The 22,886-nt window shown below is 46.2% G+C and overlaps 1 long non-coding RNA gene across 2 annotated transcripts in view; it reads left to right on the top strand.

Annotated features, from left to right (window-relative positions):
* The window catches only part of LOC307179230, a 97,695-nt gene that overhangs the window by 38,457 nt on the left and 36,352 nt on the right, over positions 1 to 22,886 (top strand). The window contains exons 3-4 of one of the 2 annotated variants that reach the window (XR_013825347.1): positions 2,629 to 2,820; positions 7,960 to 8,264. The exons of the other annotated variant lie outside the window; for it this stretch is intronic. This is a non-coding gene — a long non-coding RNA (uncharacterized lncRNA). Of the gene's footprint in view, positions 1 to 2,628; positions 2,821 to 7,959; positions 8,265 to 22,886 lie in introns of those variants that run through there. 2 annotated transcript variants of the gene reach the window in all.

A 22,886-nucleotide genomic window follows, 5' to 3' on the forward strand; every position in this document is an offset into this window, starting at 1 on the left:
TTATGTAAAAGCTGCTCTTGGTGTCTAGAATTTATTTATTTATTTTATTTTTTTATAATTGCTTACTTTTATGTCAATTAAATGGAGCTCTTTTACAAATTAATTTTGATAATACCACACAGAGGTAGAGACATATCATATCTACAATGTACATAGAATTTATTTTTTATGTAATATTTAGAGCACTCCTGACCTGACCTGGAAAGGCTTTCAGTACGGTTTAAGATCTCATAGACCTGAGCCAAAGACTGGAGCCACGTAAAGGATGTGCGTTACTCCTCATGCTACACTGACAGAACCTAGAAGCCCTGCACAGCGTGTCTGTCCACCTTTTCTCAAAGTACTGCATATGCAAAGTTAAAAGATAAACACTAAAAGGTTCATAATGAAACACAGCAGTCCCTGCTTGACTCATTTTTCACCCCTACTCTACCATCTAAAGGCTGCCATTCTCAGGTCCTGGTTGTTTGTTCTGTGAATCACACTCAAGTCATACACTCTCATTGCTGGAACCAAATGAAAACCTTCACCTTTTTTTTTTTTTTTTTTTTTAGCTTTTCCAATAGCCAGCGATGGTTAAAGTTGCATCCTGTCTTATTTTTAGGCTGTTTGTTTATCCATAAGAATTCCTGTTGACATACATGCCACCTATTCCTCCCTCTCTCCCTCTCCCTCACTCTCTTTCTCTTTCTCTCTCGTTAGCTTAGCACGAAGCTATCCAATTGTGAAATCAGGGTTTGGTATTGAAAGAGTACATCGAGCCTTCACATGTTATAGTTTTGAAACAGAATGTAATGTTTGATTTTGAAATCCGACAGAGCCCCTGCTGTTGAGGGTGCCAATCTCTTTCTTGAATCAGTAGATAGTCACATCTGTACTGAAAGCTGAAACAGTTTAAATAACATGTCATTAGATTAACTATGTTCTTTTCTGATTGCTTTTCCTCTTGTCTTTTTGTAAATGTGATTTTAAAGCAATCAGGGCACCCATTTGATGTAAAGCAGGCTCTTTCTTATCCCTAGTAGATCATCATATGCCTCTGGAGGACGCCCTCATGCTGGAGGCTAAAGAATATAGGAGATTTTTCGCTAAACGGGAGCAGCAGGAACACACTGGCATTTCTCTGAGGGCTGGTGATCTGGTAGATGACTTCTTGGCCAGGGAGTGCCTTACCAGCTACTGTGTCCCTTCGGGCGTTCAGCATCTTCTCTTCCTGTTGAATGAGGGCAGACATTTGTACAAGAATGAGCTGAACCTGCTCATTGACTACCTGAAGACCAGGAAAGGACAACTGGAAGGTATTTGGCACTGTCCCCTTTCCTTCCCCATTTTAAACCCCAGAAGATCCGTTTCTACGAATCCATGTATAAAAGAAATCTAAAAGCTTTTCATTCAGTTGAGAGAATATACCTGTGTAATACAAAGGTGTCTGATTTGAATGTGTTCCAGTTGAGAATACACTGTTGTTGTTTTTTATCTTATTCATTTTTTTCTTAAAATAATTAATTTATTTGTGGCTGAGTTAGGTCTTTGTTGCTGCACACGGGCTTTCTCTAGTTGCGGTGAACGGGGGCTACTCTTCGTTGCAGTGCTCGGGCTTCTCATTGCGGTGGCTTCTCTTGTTGAGGAGCACGGGCTCTAGGTGTACGGGCTTCAGTAGCTGTGGCTTGCGGGCTCTGGAGAGCAGGCTCAGTAGTTGTGGCACACAGGCTTAGTTGCCCTGCGGCTTGTGAGATCTTCCCGGACCAGGGCTCGAACCTGTGTCCCCTGCATTGGCAGGCGGATTCTTAAGCACTGCGCCACCAGGGAAGCCCAGAATACAGTGTTGTAATGTTTAACCTTTATAGACGAAAGTGCTTCTTCTGTAGCTAAATTTTCTCTTGAACCAGATTTTTAATACATAAATAGGATGACCTCTCTATATAGATGGACACGTAGGAAATAGTTCCAGTTCCCTATCAGTTTATTTTTCTGATTCTAAGTTTGTTGTTTGTTGAGACATTTTTAAGAGTACTTTGAAGTGTATGGTGAATGTGAATAAGCAGTTCCTAATCTCGCTGATTTTAAAGAGCACTCCAGCTACAAGTGGAGTCTTTGAAGTAGTGACTTTTCAGATTGCTTGTTTTGAGTTAAGTAGGTGAGAAGAAAATAATCACTTGTCCCTTGTAGGGAAAAGTAGCTGAAGTCGCAGGACCATGTTAAAGCTTTAAATAAATTATTATTCTTATAAAATGCAGCATGTGTTTTATTTTTGTACACTTTTATTGAACTCACTTTCTCAGGGTGGGGAGGGGACCCATAAGCTTAAAACATAACAGTTTTGTTTCTTTGTTTCTTTTTCTTTTTCCTGAGTGCTTATTTTATTTATTTTAAAATTTATTTTAATTGAGATTTAATTGACACATAACATATATTAGTTTCAGGTGTACAACATGATTCAGTATTTGTATATATTGTGTGGTGCTCATCGCAGTAAGTCTAGCTAACATCCTGCTGCCTTTTGATTATAGAAACTTCTCAATCAGAAGAAGGGAAGGTCTTCCTGGAAGTGCCTGAGTTGTCTTTTGTGCAGCTTGCTGGGCTCTGCAGCAGGCTTCTGCTTTCCATTTGTTTTCTTCATTTTTCCAGGTTTGGAGATGCCAAATCCTTTGGCCAGGAGCGCTCATTCCTCATTTCAAGGCAGGAATACCCCCATCATGGGCAAGCCACCTCCACTCCTTCCAACCCCCAGAAAGAGATCCTTCCCAGGCCCTCCTCCCCCGGTTCCTGCCAAGTCCCCTTTGATAGGTGAGAGGACAGGAAGTCTCCTTCTGCAGCCAGGTCAGTGCTTCCCACCAGGAGTACAATGTTAGCTGTAGCTCTCATGCTTCCACGGGAGTTCTCTTGAGGAAGCAGGACAGTTTAGGGCAATTGCAGTGTTTGTTGTCTTTTTTTTTTTTTTGAGGTACACGGACCTCTCACTGTTATGGCCTCTCCAGCTGCGGAGCACAGGCTCCGGACGCGCAGGCTCAGCGGCCATGGCTCACGGGCCCAGCCGCTCCACGGCATGTGGGATCTTCCCGGACCGGGGCACGAACCCGTGTCCCCTGCATCGGCAGGCAGACTCTCAACCACTGCGCCACCAGGGAAGCCCTGTTGTCATATTTTTAATGAATATTAAGATTTCAGAAGGTGAGGAGAGGCGCTTTGAGGTTCAGTGGGTGCTATTTCTCTTGAAGAGTTGCCTTAAGTTTTAATACAGGGAGAAGTTTAGAGAAGCTCTTCAACCAAGTTAGGTGGCCACAGTTAGAGCCTGAAAGTTGTCATAATAAGCACTCTGAACTCAGTAGTCTTTCTGAGATTTCTGTTCTGAGTAGCTCGTGCTGAATAGTATCTGACATCTGCCTAAAATGCAGTGGTACTACTGTGGACTTCTCCCATTGCCAGTGACGTGGAACCCAGCTCAAGTTACCTTAAAACAAGGGGACTGGATTGGCTTATATAACTGGAAATCCTGAATTAGCTAACTTCAGGCCAGACTGGATCCTACTGCTCATGTGGGTTCATCAGACAGCCATCTCTTCCTTCTGGGAGAAGAGCTGGGTGGGTACAGACTCCCGGTCAAGCCCGGGGGCCAGCGCCTCCGTGGTTCCTGGTGTGCCCAGTGTCGGAGCCTTCCCTGGCTCTTGAAGGGAAAGAGCTCAGGCACCTAGGCTGCAGCTTCCACCCTTAGTCGCCCTTCCCTCTGCTCCTTCTCTTCCAAATATCTGTTCATGCCGTCTGTCTCCTCTCCTGTCCTCCTTGTGTGTTGGCAGCGGGAGCGGAGAAGGAACCGGATGAGAGCATGTTTTCAGTCTTCCGTGTTAAAGAGGAAGTTGTCAGTGAAGTCTTCATGGGAAGGTGGCTTTTCACCTGGGCCTTAACTAAAATTTAGACCTGGAGATACATTTGTTCATGAGAATCACATATTAGTTTGGCCTCTTTTGTGAACAGGGATTATTTTAGCCAAAGATATTTCCTAGGAGCACAGTATTTCCACCTTGACTCTTTTGGTGGATCGTAACCGAGGGAATGTGCCTGCTTGCTCTGGGAGCTGTAGTGTACACGTCTTTTATTGACAGGGTCAGTGTATTGAAGCTCCACAGCCCTAGAGACGAACATTTCTGCGCCCCCCTCCCTTTGTGCCCTGTTGACTTCGGGGTGAGTGAGAGTGTATCAGTTTAGCATCTTCTCTGTTCCCATCACAGCCTGTGCTTTCTTGCTGCCATGTCTTTGTTCCTTCCCTTCCTTTTACTGTGCTCTCCACGCTTCCCTGGGCCTCAGCCACAGGCCTGTTCTTATCACCTGGTCTTTTCCTGTGAGAAGTGAGTGAATAAAAGGCAGGAGGGCTCAGGAAGAAATCTTCTTGCCCTGAATTGCTTCCCATCCTTGCCATTAGTTTAAAAACAAAACTCTTCCAGGCCTTCAGAAAGGGCTAGGTGCTTGCTTTAGAATTGTGAGAAAGTGTCCTGTTCAGCAGGGTGAGGACTGTGCCCGGCAGACTCTCACCGAGACAGGTGACGGGGTGCTGGACCGTGTGTCTCACCACTAATGTTCTGGGTAGATGGATGTTAGATTCTGAAGAACAGAGAGCTTCAGGTGTGTTATGGGTCTGCCTTTGTGACCTGTCGGGGAACCTCCCTACTTTGGATATTTGAGAAAATGTATTCCAAGTATCACAACAGAATGTTTGGAACAAAATCCATTGTGAGAAGGTGACGGTGGAGGACCAGGATGTCGGGAAAGGCATGGACTTAGACCAAGTGTTTGCAAGCTTCTTTTTAAAGGGCCAGACAGTAAATATTTTATTTGAGGCTTTGGGGGCTAAGAAGCAAAATTAAGGATATTATGTACATACTAATGTAACCATTTAAAATGTAACTATTTAAAAAAAAACACTCTAACTGGCAGGCCACACCAGCACAGACAGCAGGCTGGATTTGATCCCCACATTCTAGTTTGCTGACCCCTGGACGATCACTGAGGTGCAGTCTGGACCCAGAGAGGACTTGGTAGAGCTTTGAGGAGCTGGGGGTGGGCCTGGTGTGCGTGGCAGGAGCTCCCTGCTCAGCCCCTTTCTGAAGATTAGGAAAGGTCCCTTTGGGGCAAGCAGCTGGAACGGTTCATCAGGCATCTTTATGTTTTGGGTTTCTTTCGCTGCAGGATCGGTCAACCCAAAAGGTCTGTTTCCCCTCCCCCACTTCTGGCAGCCCCCTCCAAGAGGCCTGTTCCTTTGGGATGCCTCCCTCCCAAGCCTGCAGAGCGTCCGTTACTTGGGGGAGAAACCAGGCCTTTTAGCACCACCACCAGGTGAGTAGGCAGGTGAGCAGTGAGTGGCATTCTAGGCCCATGCTGACCAATAGAACTTCGTGCGGTGGGAGAAATGTTCTATAGCTGTGCCGTCCAGTACGGTAGCTGTCAGCCACATGTGGCTGTTGAGCGCTTGAAATGTGGCTAGTCTGACTGACTAACTGAATTTTTAATTAATTTACATGACTCTAGTAACATAGTAATTACATAATAGTCTCATGTGGCTGGTGGCTACTGTGGAATGGTGAGCACGGTTCTGGGCTGTTGGAGGTATCAGGAAGGTGTAGCAATAGGTAGGAAAGTGTGCTGTGTTTTTACCATGTAGAAATCTATTATTTCTTAGTCTTTTTCTCCCTCCCTTCCCTTTTTTAAAGCTGAAAATGTACTTAAAAAGGGAAGTATTATATCTCTCCCGTGAATGGATATCATTGTCAATTGCTGTAGAATAGGAGGTCATCATAATAAAAAAGAACACAAAACAGTGTCACTAAGTTCCTGCCTGTTCCTATTGCCTGCCTCAGTTTCTAAGCTTAAGGCTTGCTCCCTCCCTAAAAAAGAAAGGGGATTACCAAGGGTCAGGGAGGTGTTAGCGAGGCACCAAGAATACTGGAAACTCTCTCCTTGATGATTCAGAAGGATTGCAGGATGTTGGCAAAGGGAGAATCTTTCCGTGAGGTTGAATGTCATTTAATTGCACACTCGCGCGTCTCTGATGTCGTTTGGAGTACGTGCCTTGTTCCTGCTTTTGGCTCGGGGAGGAGCACAGCGCCTTCCCTGCCTGGCAGGAGGATGGGGATCTGATCTACCATATTTAAAGTACTAACTGATACCCAGCCCTGGCTCAGAGCCTGCACAGCAATACAGGCTTTTTTCTCTCTCTCCCTTCCCAGGGCAGCCCTGGCCAGCTCTCATCTTCTTTGATGTTGCCTTCGCTCCTGCATGACTTGGGGAGATGAGGCCGGAGGCTTCCAGGCTGCCCCCAGACTCACCAAGGCATCAGGGCAGGCCTGCCAGGGCAGTGGCAAGAGCTAAGACTGCGCTCTGGCTTGGACTAGAAGACGGCCAAACAGGCGTTTTGCTGACTTCGTTGCTAGTCATTCGGGCTTACTAAGCTGAGATAAAGGCACTGCTCTTAGCTCACTCGTTTTGAGATTTGGGGCTAAAGCCCCAGCTGTTAGGAAGGTGGGCCTTTGTCTCTCTTCGTTCTCCATGCAGTAAACATTTTTCATGGTAATGCCACTTTAACATTTCAGCCCTCTACTTTTAGTCTTTGAGATAGATATTGCTGTGGTGGTGGTATGAAGAGGTACATTTACATGATGGTGGCAAGACCCGGAACAAACATAGGTCGGTGACTCCCACCTTCCTGAGAACCCAGATAGCCTGTCTAATTCTGAAGATCCTCCTCTGACAGACCCTGTTTTTTTGAAATTTGGAGAACTTTCCTCACCCATAAGATGGCCCTTTATGGCTTCCGAGGGCCCTCTCAGCCCAGATTCAAGCATTAATAGTTGGAGAAAGCTCTTTTAAAAAACAAAAATGAGGGCTTCCCTGGTTGCGCAGTGGCTGAGAGTCCGCCTGCCGATGCAGGGGACACGGGTTCGTGCCCCGGTCCAGGAAGATCCCACATGCCGCGGAGCGGCTTGGCCCGTGAGCCATGGCCGCTGAACCTGCGCGTCCGGAGCCCATGCTCCGCAACGGGAGAGGCCACAACAGTGAGAGGCCCGCATACCGCAAAAAAAAAATAAAATAAAATAAAAAACAAAAATGAAAATAAGAACCTAGCCTGTACAAGGTATACCAGTAATAGTTACCATGGTTCTCGTTATGTGCCAGGCATTGAGATAATTTCATTTAGTCCTGAAACAACCCTGCGAGCTAGGTACTGTGATTATCTCTGTTTGCTGATGAGTCACCCAGGGATCAGAGGGTGGTTAACCTGCCCAAGGTCACACGGTGGTACCTGGCGGAACCGAGACTGCACACCAGCTGTGTGACACCACACTCCATGCTCTTCACCACCACACAATCCCAGCAGCACATGAACAGTATCAAATTGAGGTTGCTTTCAAAAAATTGCATGTTTTTGCTTGGATTTCAGCCGCATTCTTCCATCCACAGCCCCCTTTGACAAAAGGCCAAAAGCGTATTCACATCTCTTACCTGTTCTGATTCGTCACAGTGTAAGGTCTTTAGAAATTCAGAGGGGATCGAGTGACTGCAGGTAACGTAGGACTCAGGTGTAGCCCCAGAGGCCTAATGGAAGAGCTGGCCTTGGAGGAAATCAAGTATTTGGGTGCCTGGGGGCTGGGGGGAGGCACTGGAATCTCCCAGTAGAGAGGGACCTTCAGGTGAAAAGTGTTTATGACTCAGTGCAGGTGGGGTGGGGCTAGGTGTCCCCTATTCCTCCTTTGTAAAATGACGGTTGTCACCAGGATTAAATGAGATAATGTGAATGAAAATCTTTTGGACACTCCCAAGAACTGCACAGCTGTCTGCTGATGCTGCAGCTTGGTTAATCTGATCCAGCCTGCAAAGGTGGGTGTGACTAGAGGACTCTGGTCAAGCTGGGTGCTCTGCAGACCAGGGAAGGGACATAAATCAACACTGCTGTATTCCTCCTCTTTGTAGTTCTTTTGCAGTCGGCGCTGCACAAGCAGACAGTTCAACCCGTGTCTTTGCTGAACTAAGGAAAGCTTCTCTGAGCCAGGAGAACAAGGTAGCTGCACGCAGACAGCAGCCTCACTCCCCTCCAAGGACCAAGGCCCCTGTCTGGCTTGCAGCACTGATGTCCAGGCAGTCAGTACAAACATGGCATCCCTTCTGTCCCATACATGGTCCCATTGATGCTTTTTGCACGTTTGGAGTCTTTTTGTGCCAAACTGGATGTTTGTGGAAGGTCATTGTTGTAGACTTTGAATCTTGAAGTTGTTCAATTATATGTATGTTAAAAGCCAATGAAAACTTCTAGCTTTTATATACTGGTTGCCCCCTTTTTTTTTTTTTGGTACGTGGGCCTCTCAGTGTTGTGGCCTCTCCGGTCGCGGAGCACAGGCTCCGAACACGCAGGCTCAGCGGCCATGGCTCACGGGCCCAGCTGCTCCGCGGCATGTGGGATCTTCCCGGACCGGGGCACGAACTCGTGTCCCCTGCATCGGCAGGCGAACTCTCAACCACTGCGCCACCAGGGAAGCCCTGTATATATTTAATGTATATGTCTTAAGGAGTTTGAAGGTAAGTGTACACCCATGAAATGATCACCATATGCAATTCTCTGAACTTATCCATAGCTCTAGAAGTTTCCTCCTTCCCTCTTTTTTTTCTTTTGAGATGAACATTAAACATAAGATCTACCCTCTTGAACATTTTTAAGTATACAATACAGTGTTAACTACAGGCACTATGCTGTACAGTGGATCTTCAGGAATTATTCATCTTGCACAAGTGAAATGATGTACCTTATGATCAACACCTCCCCGATTCCCCCTCCCCCAGCCCCTGATAACTGCCATTCTACTTTCTGCTTCTGTGAGTTTGACTATTTTAGATTTCTCATATAAGTGGGATCATGTAGCACATATTCTTGTGTCTGACTTACTTAGCAAGTTCATGCACGTGGTAGCAAATGGCAAGATTTCCTGCTTTTTTAAGGGAAAAAATGTGTATGTGTGTAACCACATTTTCTTTATGCATATGCTCACTGATGGACATTGAAGTTGTTTTTTGGAATGATTTATTAAATCTTTTCTTTGGTGAGCCGCATGTCTTAGGTCTCCAGCTAGACTCCAGGTTGTAGGAGGGCGGGGCCCCACTGTCCTCAGTCTCCACGGCATGGAGCTCCTGGCCTTGAGCGTACAGGATGTCCAGGAAGGGCAGCCTCCCTTCCCCCTCCTTATTGCCTGTCAGGCCTGCACCACGGTTAGAGTTATCCCTTCACTGGTGCCCTCACTCCAAGTCCTCCTGACTCCTGTCAGTGTCATTTTTCTATAACACTGATTTAGTGTTCTGCAGACGGTGTAAATCTAATTCAGTCACCCTTGTGCTCCCCCTACCCCAGATAAACACTTAAAACCTTGCATTGCCCACAGGAGTGTTTCTCAGATTAGGGGCACAGACCCCTGGGAGTCTTCGGAATTGTTTCAAAGTGATGAGTTCTACAAGGATCTTTTGATCTTGTGTTTCAGTTTTTTGTTTGTGTGTGTGTGTGTGTGTGTGTGTGTGTGTGTGTGTGTGTGTGTGTTTCAGTTTTAATGATAAGCTTCAAGACATTTTTAATGTAAGCTTATACTGGATCACTACATTTAACTGATCCTGTTGGGTGATTCCAGTGCCAGCATTTCTGTTTGGTTTGCTATGGTGACAGAACAACCAAAGTGATAGTGATTTAACTTTGCATGTGGTGTGTTTCTCATTTCTGTGTGTGTGCGTGTGTGTGTGTGTGTGTGTGAATTTGCAGCTTTGAGAAGCCCTGGGCCAGGGGCCAAAGTTGTACTCCTAAGCCCAGCTTCCAGAGACCTCCATGCTCAGGCTCGTGTTCACCTCTCTAGCCGCGGGTCTTACCTCTGTCCATGTGAGTCCTGTGCTACAGCTTCCTCCCTGACCCCCACACCCTCAGTCCTCAGTGTACCCACTGAATTCCTCTTCGCCTCTTCAGATGCAACTCAATGTCCTATCCACTTGGAAGTTTTCTCAGACTTTACCCAAGGTGACATGTCCTCCCTAGTTTCTGTAGTTCCTGGAATGCCCTCGGTAACAGCATTTATCTCATCGATGCCATCAAGGGTCCGCGTGTCTGTCTCCCTGGAAGACTATGAGCCCCCAGCTGACAGGACTATGCTGTCTGCCTTTTTCTGCCTGGAACCCAACAGGTGCCTAATGGACACTTGTCACATGATTTTATCTAAGCCAAGGAGCCTTTGAACTCTCTTCCCTCGATAGCCTTGATCATATGTCCTAAAGAGCTGGGAGATTTGCTGCTCTGAGTGATTGTCTGGCATTCTGTCATGTGTATACTAGATGCTCAGTTAACATTTCCTGATTTCTCTGCTCAAGACTGAGATCGAGGGTAATTTTCTTCCCTTATGGGAAAATGTTTTGTAAAAGAAAAAAAAAATCAGAACTGTCAATTAAGATTCCAAAGAAGCATTGCTGGCACAGTCTTTTGCAGTTTTCCTTAATGCCTGCCTCTCTTGGCTGTATCATCGGAGTATTTGTTGAAGTACATTGCATGAGTTGCTTATGGACTATTCTGGAAACATTGAAATTTTCCTTGAATTATTTCCCCAGTGTAGGCTACTCTTGTGCTCATTTGGCATCGTAACTTTTCTTGTGATGTCTCTGGTTATACTTATTCCATAGTACTTTTCATAGCCAACCCCCCAAAGCTTCTGAACCTGCCCTGCCAGCCAGGCTATTTGGCTGCCAAAGGGAACCACCCCCTCGGCCTCTGTGGTCCACGCACTCTATGATGCCTGTGTTCCCCGGGGCCGCTGGGCAAATGAATTGGCTTGAACGTGAACCCTCTTCTCTCTCCTGTGCTTGTTTGTGTATGATAAACTTTCTGAAGATGTTTGAAAAGTAAATGTTTGAATTGCGCATCCTTATTTGATTGACCTTTTGCACTCCCCGCTCTGTCTGCTGGACCAGAGAGGGGCCGCCTGGCTGGCGTGCTCTCTCCTCCGGCCGCAGGAGAGACTTCAAGCTACTCCCTTAAGAAGGCACCTTAGCTGCTCTCTGCATCTGGACTGTTTCCTCATATTCCTCTGGCAGAGGCTGACTGTTAGGTAGAGATTAATTTAATGGGAGGTTTTCTTGCTAGTAGAACACTGCATCATCTCTCCTAAGAATCACGACGAAGCGCCTTGTAACCCCCGGGGATTCTGTTGTCTCAGATCCGATACCTGAGCAGGGTAAGAGTGACAACTGTTTTATAAAAATAACAGTTTTTTTACTAGTATAGGAGTAATATACACTCAAGGCAGAAAACCCGGAAGATTCAGAAAGATCACAAATAAAAAATGCACGATTTCAAACCCTGAGGTGCCGCCTGTGCCCCTTACATCTCCTTTCACACGTTCCCTCTGCACATTTATGGCTTTACTTTACGAATGTGGCTTACTGTTTCTGTCACTCCTCAGTAGAGCATAAACATCTCACCACGTCAGTCTTTATTCCTTTACCATATGTAGTAGCACATTTTACTGAACCAATCCCTTGTTGGACATTTACTGTGGCTTTAATTTTCTGTTATTATAGTATCTTGTGATAAACATTTTTCTTCATGCGTCTTTGCTGGCATCGCTTTTATAATTTGCTGAGGATAAATTCTGAGAAATAGAATTCTTGAGTCAATCAAAGAGAATGTACATTTTGTAAGCACCAAAATAAGAAGAGATAGATTTAGTAAGTGTCATTCACGTGGCAAATTAAAGCTTAATCTCCAGTCCCATAATCAATGTGAATAGCTGGGTGACTGTCCTTTAAAGTTCCTTTCTGCTTTGCTGTGGATGGTATCGTATCATTTGCATTGGGAAGCCGGTAAGAACACGGGCTTTGGAGCCACACTGCCTGGGTTCTGAGCCCCGTTCCACCACTTAGCAGTTATGTGGCCTGGCCAAGACCTTAGCTCTCCTTGCCTCATCTCTCATCTACAAAATGAGGACAGTGAAAGTAAAGTTGTAATAAAAAATGAAATAAATCACTCTGGGTAAAGAGCTTAGAATAGCCCCTGGCACATAGCAAGTGCTTGCTATTATTTCATCATCTACTTTTTCACTTAACAAGCCACTCTGCATATGAATGAATATGGATCTAGTTACTCTCTTTAGTGGCTGTGCAGTGTTCCATTATAAGACTGTGCGTTTGTGTGTGCGTTTTCTCCCGTCTTGTGCTCTTGCTGGTTATCTCCTTGTAATAAATTCCTATAGCTGGGGTTGATGGGGGTGCTCGCTTTTAAAGGCTTTTAAATATACACGTTTCCAAGTTGTATCTTCAGAAAGAGGAGCTAGCAGGCACATGTGGAGTCACTCTTCAGCCAGGAGACGCGGGTATTGCTGGGACAGTGGTCCCTGACCTCGCGGAGGTCCTAGTCACGGACAGATCCAGGGAGAGAAGAGAAGAGGAGGGCCTTCTCAGAGCCCGTGCTCTTCTTTCTCCGCGGCAAGCCGCCTGGTTTATGCGTCTCCATTGTTTTGTCTGTCTATTTGTTTTTTTGTTTGTTTTTTGTTTTGGCCGCACCAGGAGGCTCGCTGGATCTTATTAGTTCCTCGACCGGGGATTGAACCCGGGCCGTGGCAGTGAAAGCACCAAATCCTAACCACTGGACCCCCAAGGGAATTCCCTGTCTATTTGTTTTCTAAGTGGCCAGTTTCATTGCCAAAAGGGGCACCCCATGCCAGTCATTCTCACCCTGCCACCGACAGACCTCAATACCAAGCTCCTAAGATGATGACAGCTCCTAGTCATGTGTATAAACCGCATTAAGTGCTCATGTATATCATTTTATTTAATCATCCCAATTGCCTTCTGACGTGGGTACATGTTATCACCTCAGAGAGGTTAGGTCCCTTGGGCAAGATCACACAGCTAATAAGTAACCGAACTGCAAACCCCGCAGTGTGACTCCGGTGCCATGAACAGGAGGACCCCGGGGGGTGGGTTCATGTCTCACTTTGGCTTTGCCTGTAAGCTATCCTGTGTGATCGCGGGACAGTCCCTTTTCCTCTGGTTCTCAGTTTTCCCATCTGAACCATGAGAAAGTATTACATCATCTCTAAGACGTCGAGTTCTGCATGTTAGAATTCTGGAACGTTTGAGCTGTTTTGATGTCAGGACACACACGGCACATTCAGAGGGTTTTAACTGAAGATAGTCTAATGAAGGGACTCATTCCAGAGATGTGAGAACCCCACAAAGGATGGTGAGGTGCTTGGGGATTGTGAACAACGCACAGCTGTTGCCACCGCTGGGCCTGGAGGGACCGGAGAGGCAGTGGAGTTAGTGGAGCTCAGGGAAAGCGGGAGCCGCGGGGGCGGGGTCGCTGGGAGCTGTGGCCTTCGACAGAGGGAGGCAGCCCCTGCCAGAACCGAAAGTGGCCCCGGCCTCCACCCAGCCCCAGCGTGTCTGCTCCACATCGCACCACCCAGGAATGACGGCTGGGCGGTTGGAAATCCGGGGGGTGCGGTGTGTTCACTCCCGGCACAGAGCAGGCTGGTGTGTGCGGGGGGCAAACAGTAACCAGCAAAGGGATTTTGCTGAGCTCGTGGCCTGTCCTCTGAGGGAGGAGCGCAGTTACATAACCGACAGGCACCTGCTGAATGGCGATACAGCAGGAAGAAGCCCCCTACTGCCAGCCACGGGCTTGGGGGAGCGGCAGGCATCCCACATCCCAGGCTTTTCTTTTCAAAACAGGCAGAGAAGCGGGCAGGCTCAGCCCTCCTGTGACTCCTGTGGATGGTTCTGATGATCCCGAATCACATTTCAACGTCTCCTGGCATCCTCTCCTTCAGGAGGGATTTGGCTGAATGACTACTGCATCTCGAATTTCCCTAGAAATAAATGTCCTCGCTCACCGAGAATTCATCTTAGGCTCTCAATTCCAGGGAGAGAAGGATTCTGGGCCACTCCAAAAACTCGAGCAAGAGAGCTTAGCAGAGGAGGAATAACCATGTTGGAAGGCTGCAGTTTGTGACTGCAGCACAGAGTGACTTGCTGAGTGGTTTCTGGGGACTGTCACGTCCTGGTACCGACCCGCCTGCCTTTCAAGTCTCCCTTACTCTACTCATGATCCAGGCGTTGCTTCAACATCCACCTGGAAGCAGCCTCCAGGGCTGCCTGGTCTCTCCTCTCCCAGCCCCACGTGTCTACTCTACACTGCATCATCACCGGCACGCTGGGCATTTGGACACTGAGTTTCTTGCCGAAGCCTCTTTCAGCCGCAGCGTTCAGCCTGGTTGTTTCCAAACACGCAGGGGGCATGCTGGGAGCACAGTGTGGCATCTCTCCCTACCCGTAAGGGAGGATCAATAGTCATAGACTTCCATCGGTACATATTAGCAGCTTTAAAAACATTCTGCTTTGATCCACAATTTCCACTTTTGGGTCCATCTCTTAAGGAAACGAAGGATTTGCAGTGTGGATGAAAATGTTTCTGAAAAAAAAAAGGAAAGAAAATGCCTCTGATAAATCAGTAATAGGACTTAAGGTCAGAAACCCAGCTCAAACTGACTGAAGTAAACATGAGAAGTTATTAGCTCCTGTGACATAAAAAGTCAAGGAGCCCAGCGTTAGGCATAGCTGGATTCAGGGATCACGTGCTGCTGTTTGCTCTTCTCTTGGTGGCAAGATACATACCGGCAGCTCCAAACTTTCATCTTAACCTACCAGGACACCAGTGGACAGGACCAGAAGGCCTCTCTTCACAAGAGGTCACATCTGTCCTAGAGTTGAGTCTCTGGCTCTGAGAGGGCCACATGCCTGTCCTGGACCCCATCCCTATTGCCAGAGGGATGGAAGAAGCTGATTGGTTGAACCTTGGTCACACGCCCCCTCCCAGTGCTGGGGAATAAGACCATCTCCACCTGGACCACACTGTGAGGCAGGAGGGGCTCCCCGGGGATACTTGGGATGCTTCTGCCAAAAGAAGGGTGAATGCTGGGCGGGCAAAGACTTGAAGCCCATGACTTCCTCACAGCATCACATGAAGAAGTGAGAAGCAAACAAATGACCAGCTCTGGAAGAATGGCTTAAATTGTGGCTTGTTCATGAAAATAGATTATACAACCACTAAAACATGTTAAATTTATGGAGCAGATGATAGGATTTATACTCGAATGATTTGAAAAAATAGGTTACAATGTACATATGCAGGGTGGTTTCAACTGTGTTAAATATGTATGCTTTGAAAAATGCTGAAAGAAAATATACAGAAATGTTCATAGTAATTATCTCAGAGCCATATGGGTAAATTTCATTCTGTCGTCTTGTCTTCTTTTTATATTTTGAAGTGCTCAGTCTATGCATGCCTAAGGAACAAACACTAACTTTAAAAATCCTGGCTGCGAGGTGACTTGATCTTCATGTGGCTGCGCTGTGGCCAAGCGGGGAGAGAATTGGGAGTGGGGTGGAGACAGGTGGGGTTGGCAAGGGGGAAGGGGCGGCGGGCAGCTCCACCAAGTCCGCAATTGTAAGCCTCGAAGAAAGCGGCCGGCAGGTTTGGGCCCAGCTGGGAGCGACCTGTGGGCGGTGTGGCTGGGAGTGGCAGTAACTCTTAGTACCCTCGACGAGTGGACCGGCTCCACTCTTTAAGACCTTGTCCGTTCATCCATTCACCCACTCATTCAGTAGATGAGTGCACCTGTGTGCCAGGGGATGTGGGAGGAGACGAGGGATGTCCTTGTCCCCTGAAGTTAGTCCGCCATGAGGACGTGGCTGCGTGTGGATGGCTACCGCAGGTTTACCATGCGTCATGGGCCTGGCGACCTGTTGTCATGGGCGGAGGAGCTTTTGGGAGGACGTAGCAGCTGACCGTGGCGAGGAGACCGTGGGGCCTCCGCACGAGGGCTGAGGCACAGCACAGGCCCGCACTTGACCAGAGAGGGAGTGCTGGACCATAAATAAGCCTGGGCGCTGCTCCCCATCTCTGAGCGAGGGGCTGAGGGTACCAGGCCCTGGATGGAGACTGAGCGGGGACGTCGGGGAGCCCAAGGAAGGGCCTTGGGGAGGCAGCACCAGGGAGGTGGCAGGGGAACAAGGGGTCGTGGGGTGGCTGGCACCATGGTCACATGGGCAGGCGAGGCAGAGAGTGGCCCAGCAGTTAGAGGAGGGCGTGGCCTCGGGCTCAGGGGCCCAGCTTTCCTCTGCAGCAAACAGTCCCAACCTCTGAGACCCAGGGCATGCTCTAGTTTTTGTATCTGGAAAAGGAGAATTCATCCTGCTCTCCTTGGGGAGTTCCTGGGGAGCAGGGCTAATGGCCTGAAGCACCTGGGCCAGCGTCAGGTAGACAGGAGGTGCACAGTTCCCAGGAGAACGGGAAACAAACCCGTGACCACGTCCCAGCTGGCACCTTGGCCTCGGCCACACCAGAAGGCAGGTCAGTGGGGCAGATTGTATTTTGTAGAGAGTCATGACTGTCTCCCATCCTATGTGTTCTCTCGTAATATGACCTTGACACTCTCCATGCCTTCCGGAGGTAGGTCATGAAACTTCCACCGGCTCCCCTCCTGTCCTTCCTGCCTCCCCGTCTGGCATATTCGCCCTTAGAACACAACCGCCATGCTTCAAGGAAGCCCAGGGCACGTGGAGAGGCCACGTGGAGATGTGTGGGCTGACAGCCCCTGCTGAGGTCCCAGCGAACCTAAGGCATCACATGTGAGTGAGGAAGCCTTGGAGGTGACTCCAGCCCCAGTCCCCATCTCCGTGTTGGAGACCCTGAGTGAGAACTGCCTAGTGGAGCCCAGTCAAGCCCCAGAACCATGATAGGTAACACAAATGATTGCTGTTGTTGTTTAATAGACTTTATATTTCCGGGCAGTTTTAGGTTAATAGCAAAATTGAGCAGAAGGTACATTTCCCATATACCCCTTGCTCCCATGTAATACAGCCTCCCCCCTCTCAAAATCCTGAACCAGAGTGGCACATTTGTTACAAGTGATGAGCCTATATTGACACAATTATCATCCAAAGTCCAGAGTTTACATTACAGTTCACTCTTGGTGTTGTATATTAAACGAGTTTGGACAAATGTATAACAACATGTATCCACCATTATGATATCATCCAGAATAGTTTCACTGCCCTAGAGATCACCTGTGCTATGGCTGTTCATCCCTCCCTCCCTGCAGCCCCTCATCCTTTTATTGTCTCCATAGTTTTGCCTTTTCTAGAATGTCGTATGGTTGGAACCATACAGTATGTATGTAGCCTTTTCGGACTGGCCTCTTTCACCTAGTAATATGCTTTAAGTTTCCTTCATGTCTTTTCATGTCTTGATAGCTCATTTCTTATTAGTGCTAAATGATATTCCATTGTCTGGATGTTGATTTATTCATTTACCTGCTGAAGGACATCTTGGTTGCTTCAAGTTTTGGCAAATATGAATAGAACTGCCATGAACATCCATGTGTGGTGTTTTTTTTTTGTAATAGATCTTTATCGAAGTATAATTGTTTCACAATACTGTGTTAGTTTCTGTTTCACAACAAAGCGAATCAGCCATATGCATACACAAGTCCCCCCATCCCCTCCCTCTTGAGCCCCCCTCCCATCCTCCCTAGCCCACGTCTCTAGGTCATCACAAAGCACCGAGCTGATCTCCCTGTGCTATGCTGCTGCTTCCCACTAGCCAACTGTTTTACATTTGGTAGTGTATATATGTCGATGCTACTCTCACTTCACCCCAGCTTCCCCCTCCCACCCCGTGTCCTCAAGTCCATTCTCTATGTCTGCGTCTTTATTCCTGCCCTGCCTCTAGGTTCGTCGGTACCATTTTTTTTGTTGTTGTTTTAGATTGTGGAGAAGAGTTTTCAATTCCTTTGATAAATACCAAGGAATGTTATTGCTGGATCGTATGGTAAGAGTATGTTTAGTTTCGTAAGATGACACCAAACTGTCCTCCAAAGTGGCTGTACCATTTTGCATCCCCACCAGCAATGAATGAGAGTTCCTGTTGCTCAACGGTGTTTTGGCCATTCTAACCAGTGTGCTGTGGTATCTCATTGGTTTATTTCTCATTTTCCTGATGACATATGATGTAGAGCATCTTTTCTTTTTTTCCAGCTTTATTGAGACATAATTGACCGATAACATTGTGTACGTTTACGGTGATGATTTGATTATGTATATACTGTGAAATGGTTACCACAGTAAGGTCAATTGACACATTCATCACCTCACGTAGTTACCTTGGTATGTGTGTGTGTGTGTGTGTGTGTGTGTGTGTGTGTGTGTGTGGTGAGAACATTTAAGATCTACTCTTTTAGCAACTTTCAAGTATATATTACAATATGGTTAATTATAGTCACCATGCAATACATCAGATCCCCAGAACTTATTCATCTTATAACTGGAAGTTTGTACCCTTTGACCACTGTCTCTCCATTTCCCCCCAACCCCCAGGCCCTGGCAATCACCAGTCTACTCTCTCTTTCTGTAAGTTTGGTTTCTTTAGATTCCACATACAGGCACACCTCATTTTATTGTGCTTCACTGTATTGCCCTTTGCAGATATTGCATTTTTTACGAATTGAAGGTCTGTGGCAACCCTGCATCAAGCGATCAGTGCCATTTTTCCAAAAGTGTTTACTCAGTGTATCTGTGTCACATATTGGTAATTCTTGCAGTATTTCCAACTTTTTCATTATTACTGTATTTGATATGGTGATATGTGATCAGTGATCTTTGATATTACTACTATGATTTGTGGAAGGCTCAGATGATGGTATTTTTTAGCAATAAAGTACTTTTAAATTAAGGTATGTACATCTTTTAAGACATCATTGCTATTATTGCACACTTACTACACTACAGTAGAATGTAAACATTATTTTTATATGCACTGGGAAACCAAAATTTTCCTGTGACTTGTGTTATTGTAACATTCAGTTTATTGTGGTGGTCAGGAATGAAACGTGCAATATCTCTGAAGTATGCCTGTATAAGTGACATCATACAGTACTTGTCTTTCTCTGACTTATTTCATTTAGCATAATACCCTCAAGGGTCATCCATATTGTTGCAAATGGCAGGGTTTTCCTTCATTTTTATGGCAGAGTAATATTCCATTATGCATATGGAATATTCTGATATATGTGGAAAAATTCATCTATATCACATTTTCTTTATCCATTTACCCATTGATAGACACTTAGGTTGTTTTCATGTTTTGGTTATTGTGAATAATGCTGCAGCGAACATGGGGGTGCAGATATGATCTGCAAATATTTTCACCCATTCCATAGTTTGCCTTTTCATTCCATTGATTGTTTCTTTTGCTGGGCAGAAGCCTTTTAGTTTGATGTTTTTCCACTTGTTTGTTTTTGCTTTCATTTCTTTGCTTTTGCTGTCATGTCCAAAAAATCATTGCCAAGACCAATGTCAAGGAGTTTTTTCTCTGTTTCCTTCTAGGAATTTTATGATTTTAGGTCTTACATAGTCTTACAAGTCTTTAATCCATTTTGAGTTAATTTTTTGTGAGGGGTGTAATACACGGGTCTGATTTCATTCTTTTTTGCATGTGACTATCCAGTCTGAACCTTATTTATTGAAGAGACTATCCTTTTTCCATTGAGTAGCCTTGGTTCCTTTGTCAAATATTAGTATATGCATGGATTTATTTTGGGGTCTTGAGTCTGTTCCATTGGTCTATATGTCTGCTTTTATTCCAGTACCATACTGTTTTGATTACTGTAGCTTTGTAACACAGTTTAAAATCAGGAAGTATGATAGACATCTTTTCATGTATTTATTTCCCATTTGTATATTTTCTTTACTGAGGTGTCTGTTAAGGTCTTTGGCCCATTTTTTAATTGAGTTGTTTATTTTCTTGGTTTTGAGATTTAAGAGTTCTTGGTACATATTGGATAACTGTCCTTTATGAGCTGTGTCTTTTGTAAATATTTCTCTCACTCTGTGGCTTGTTTTTTCATTCTGTTGACATTATCTTTTGCAGAGCAGAAGTTTTTAATTTTAATAAAATTCAGTTTATGAATTCTTTCTTTCATGAATTGTACCTTTGATGTTGTATCTAAAAAGTCATCACCATACCCAAGGTCATCAAGATTTTCTCCTATGTTTTCTTCTAGAAGTTTTATAGTTTAGCATTTTACATTTAAGTCTGTGATCCATTTTTTTTTTTTTTTTTTGCGGTACGCAGGCCTCTCACTGTTGTGGCCTCTCCCGTTGCGGAGCACAGGCTCTGGACGCGCAGGCTCAGCAGCCATGGCTCACGGGTCTAGCCGCTCCGCGGCATGAGGGATCTTCCCAGACCGGGGCACAAACCCGTGTCCCCTGCATCAGCAGGCGGACTCTCAACCACTGTGCCACCAGGGAAGCCCCTGTGATTCATTTGGAGTTCATCTTTGTAGGGTTTAAGAAAGATCTGTATCTCGATTCTTTTTTTTTTTTTGCATGTGGATATCCATTTGTTCCAGAACCATTTGTTGAAAAGACTGTCTTTTCTTCACTGTATTGCTCCTTCGTCAAAGCTCAGTTGACTGTATTTATGTGGGTACATTTCTGGGCTCTCTATTCTGTTCCATTGATCTATTTGTCTATTCTTTTGCAAGTACCACACTGTTACTATTGCTTTATAGTACATCTTCAAGTTGAGTAGTGTCCATCCTCCAATTTTATTCTTCTTCCTTTGATACTAAGTTGGCTATTCTGGGTCTTTTGCCTCTTCATATAAACTTTAGGATCAGTTTGTTGATATCCACAAAATTCTTCCTGGGATTTGATTGGGATTGTATTGAATATGTAGATCAAATTGGGAAGAACTGACATATGGACAATATTAGTCTTTCTGTCTATGAACACAGAATGTCTCCCCATTTATTTAGTTCTTCTTTGATTTCTCTCATCAGAGTTTTATAGATTTCCTCATATAGATATTATACATATTGTTTTAGATTCATATCAAAGTATTTCTTTTGGGGGAAGCTGCTAACGTAAATGGTATTGTGCTTTTAATTTCAAATTCCACTTGTTCATTGCTGGTATAGAGGAAAGTAATTGGCTTGTATATTAACCTTATATCCTACAACCTTGTTATAATTGCTTATTAGTTCCAGGAGTTTTTTTTTTTTTTCCTTGTCAATTCTTTTGGTTTTCCACATGGACAATCATAACAATCACTTTTAAAAAATTATACCCTACTTTGCTCCTAAGCTCTCATCTCTCTCACCTATTGAGAAATACTGTTGGGAGAGGAGGGTCTGAGGACGGAAAGACCCATCAGCCCCATGGAAGTGCACGATATTTGTGAAACACATACTAGTTCAGTATACTTAAGATATCTTGGAAGAAAATACGCACCTTAGGTCATTCTTTTTCTTAGAAACTCAGTGCACCTTGAACTGCTTCTTGGAATAGAAGATGTATCTCTGTTGGAGCTTGGTGGTCACAGGTTGCCAGGGGTAGGGTGCTGGGAGCTAAGACCTTGGCTGTCTGCGGAGCTGTGGGTGTCAGGGCTACCCCATATCTTCTTGAGGTAAAAGACTGGTGTTCTGGGACTGCAGAGTCAGCAGTGGCAGCTCCTCTCCACTCTGGGTCTTTTCCTAGCAGCCAGGGCAGGGCCCATAGGACTCTCCAGTCCACAGGCCTGCAGACTGGTGCTAGTACCTTTACTCTGTGTTTGTTTGGCATAAAATAGAAGCTTCCAGACACGAAACAGCCAAAAAGCCCTCCCCCCAAAACACCTGAGGCTATCCAAAACATCCATTTTTGCAGTACACACCTGTTGTTTTCACCTGGGGTGATCTTTGGCTCACACTGTCTTGATATCCCTTGGAAGAGCTATCCTTTCCCAACTCTCAGCCCAAGGAACAGACTTCTCAAGCCTAGGGCAGCAGAGGTGGTCACGTGACTTTGGCTTGACCAATCAGTAATCCCACTGGCTTGGCCTCTGTAATTGGTTCAAGGATGGGCCTGGGTCTCCAGCTGGTCCAATGAGAGTCCTCTTCAGGACTTTTGCTAGAACGTCCTTGGACCCCTGCATGCATGCCCTTTCTAGTGGGGTTGCCAAACTCAGGGTGTCATCCTAGAGCTGGAATTGGGAGGGAGGCACCTGGGGGAGGGGCTGGGGAGCCTACCTGCAATGAAGGCACCACAGAGGAGAGCACAGACAGGAGGTGGGAGAGAAACTGGGGTGTGATATGGTTGTCTGAGGCTCTGAGTCATACTGTACTGGAAGCAGCCATGCCCTGGCATTTCCAGTGACGTGAGCCAATAAATCCCCATTTATATTTAATCCAGTTTGATGTTTGAAAGAGCCTAAACAGACATCCCCTAAGAACACTGCAGAGGGCTGTATGCAGCAGACCTCGTTCTGGACTCCAGACTCTGAGGAAAGAATCTGGGACCACGCCTTTCACTCTTTCCTAGAACACAAGCCTCCCTCCGAACTCCCTTCTAACTCCCTAACACTCACACCTGGGGCTGACTTGTGAATCCCTCTGAGCCCCGTTACCTGCCTGCAGCCCTGTCCTGTGGTAGCACTGACCAGCACCTACCCGCTATGCCGCTGCTTGGGCGTCCGTCTGTCTCCTCCAAGAGAATGTGAGACCCGCCGGCGCTGGAGCCCAGTCTGGCCCTCCCTCCCCTGCAGGCTGCGGCATCCTGCCTGCCACTTGCCAGGTGCTCAGGGGAAATGGAGAAAGGAAAGCAGCCCAACAGGAGACCAGTCACCTGCAAATCTGGACACGGGCAGGCATGGGACAAGGGAAGAGCCCTGGACTTGGAGTCCAGAAATAAAGGAAGGCGTGATGGCACTGCAGTTATTCAGTGATTTGCTTAGGCCTCCTTGAGCTCCAGCTGCCCCTACCCGTGGCAGGTAGATAATGAGC

Source organism: Stenella coeruleoalba, assembly GCF_951394435.1.
Source record: "Stenella coeruleoalba genome assembly, chromosome: 20".
NCBI lineage: Eukaryota > Metazoa > Chordata > Mammalia > Artiodactyla > Delphinidae > Stenella > Stenella coeruleoalba.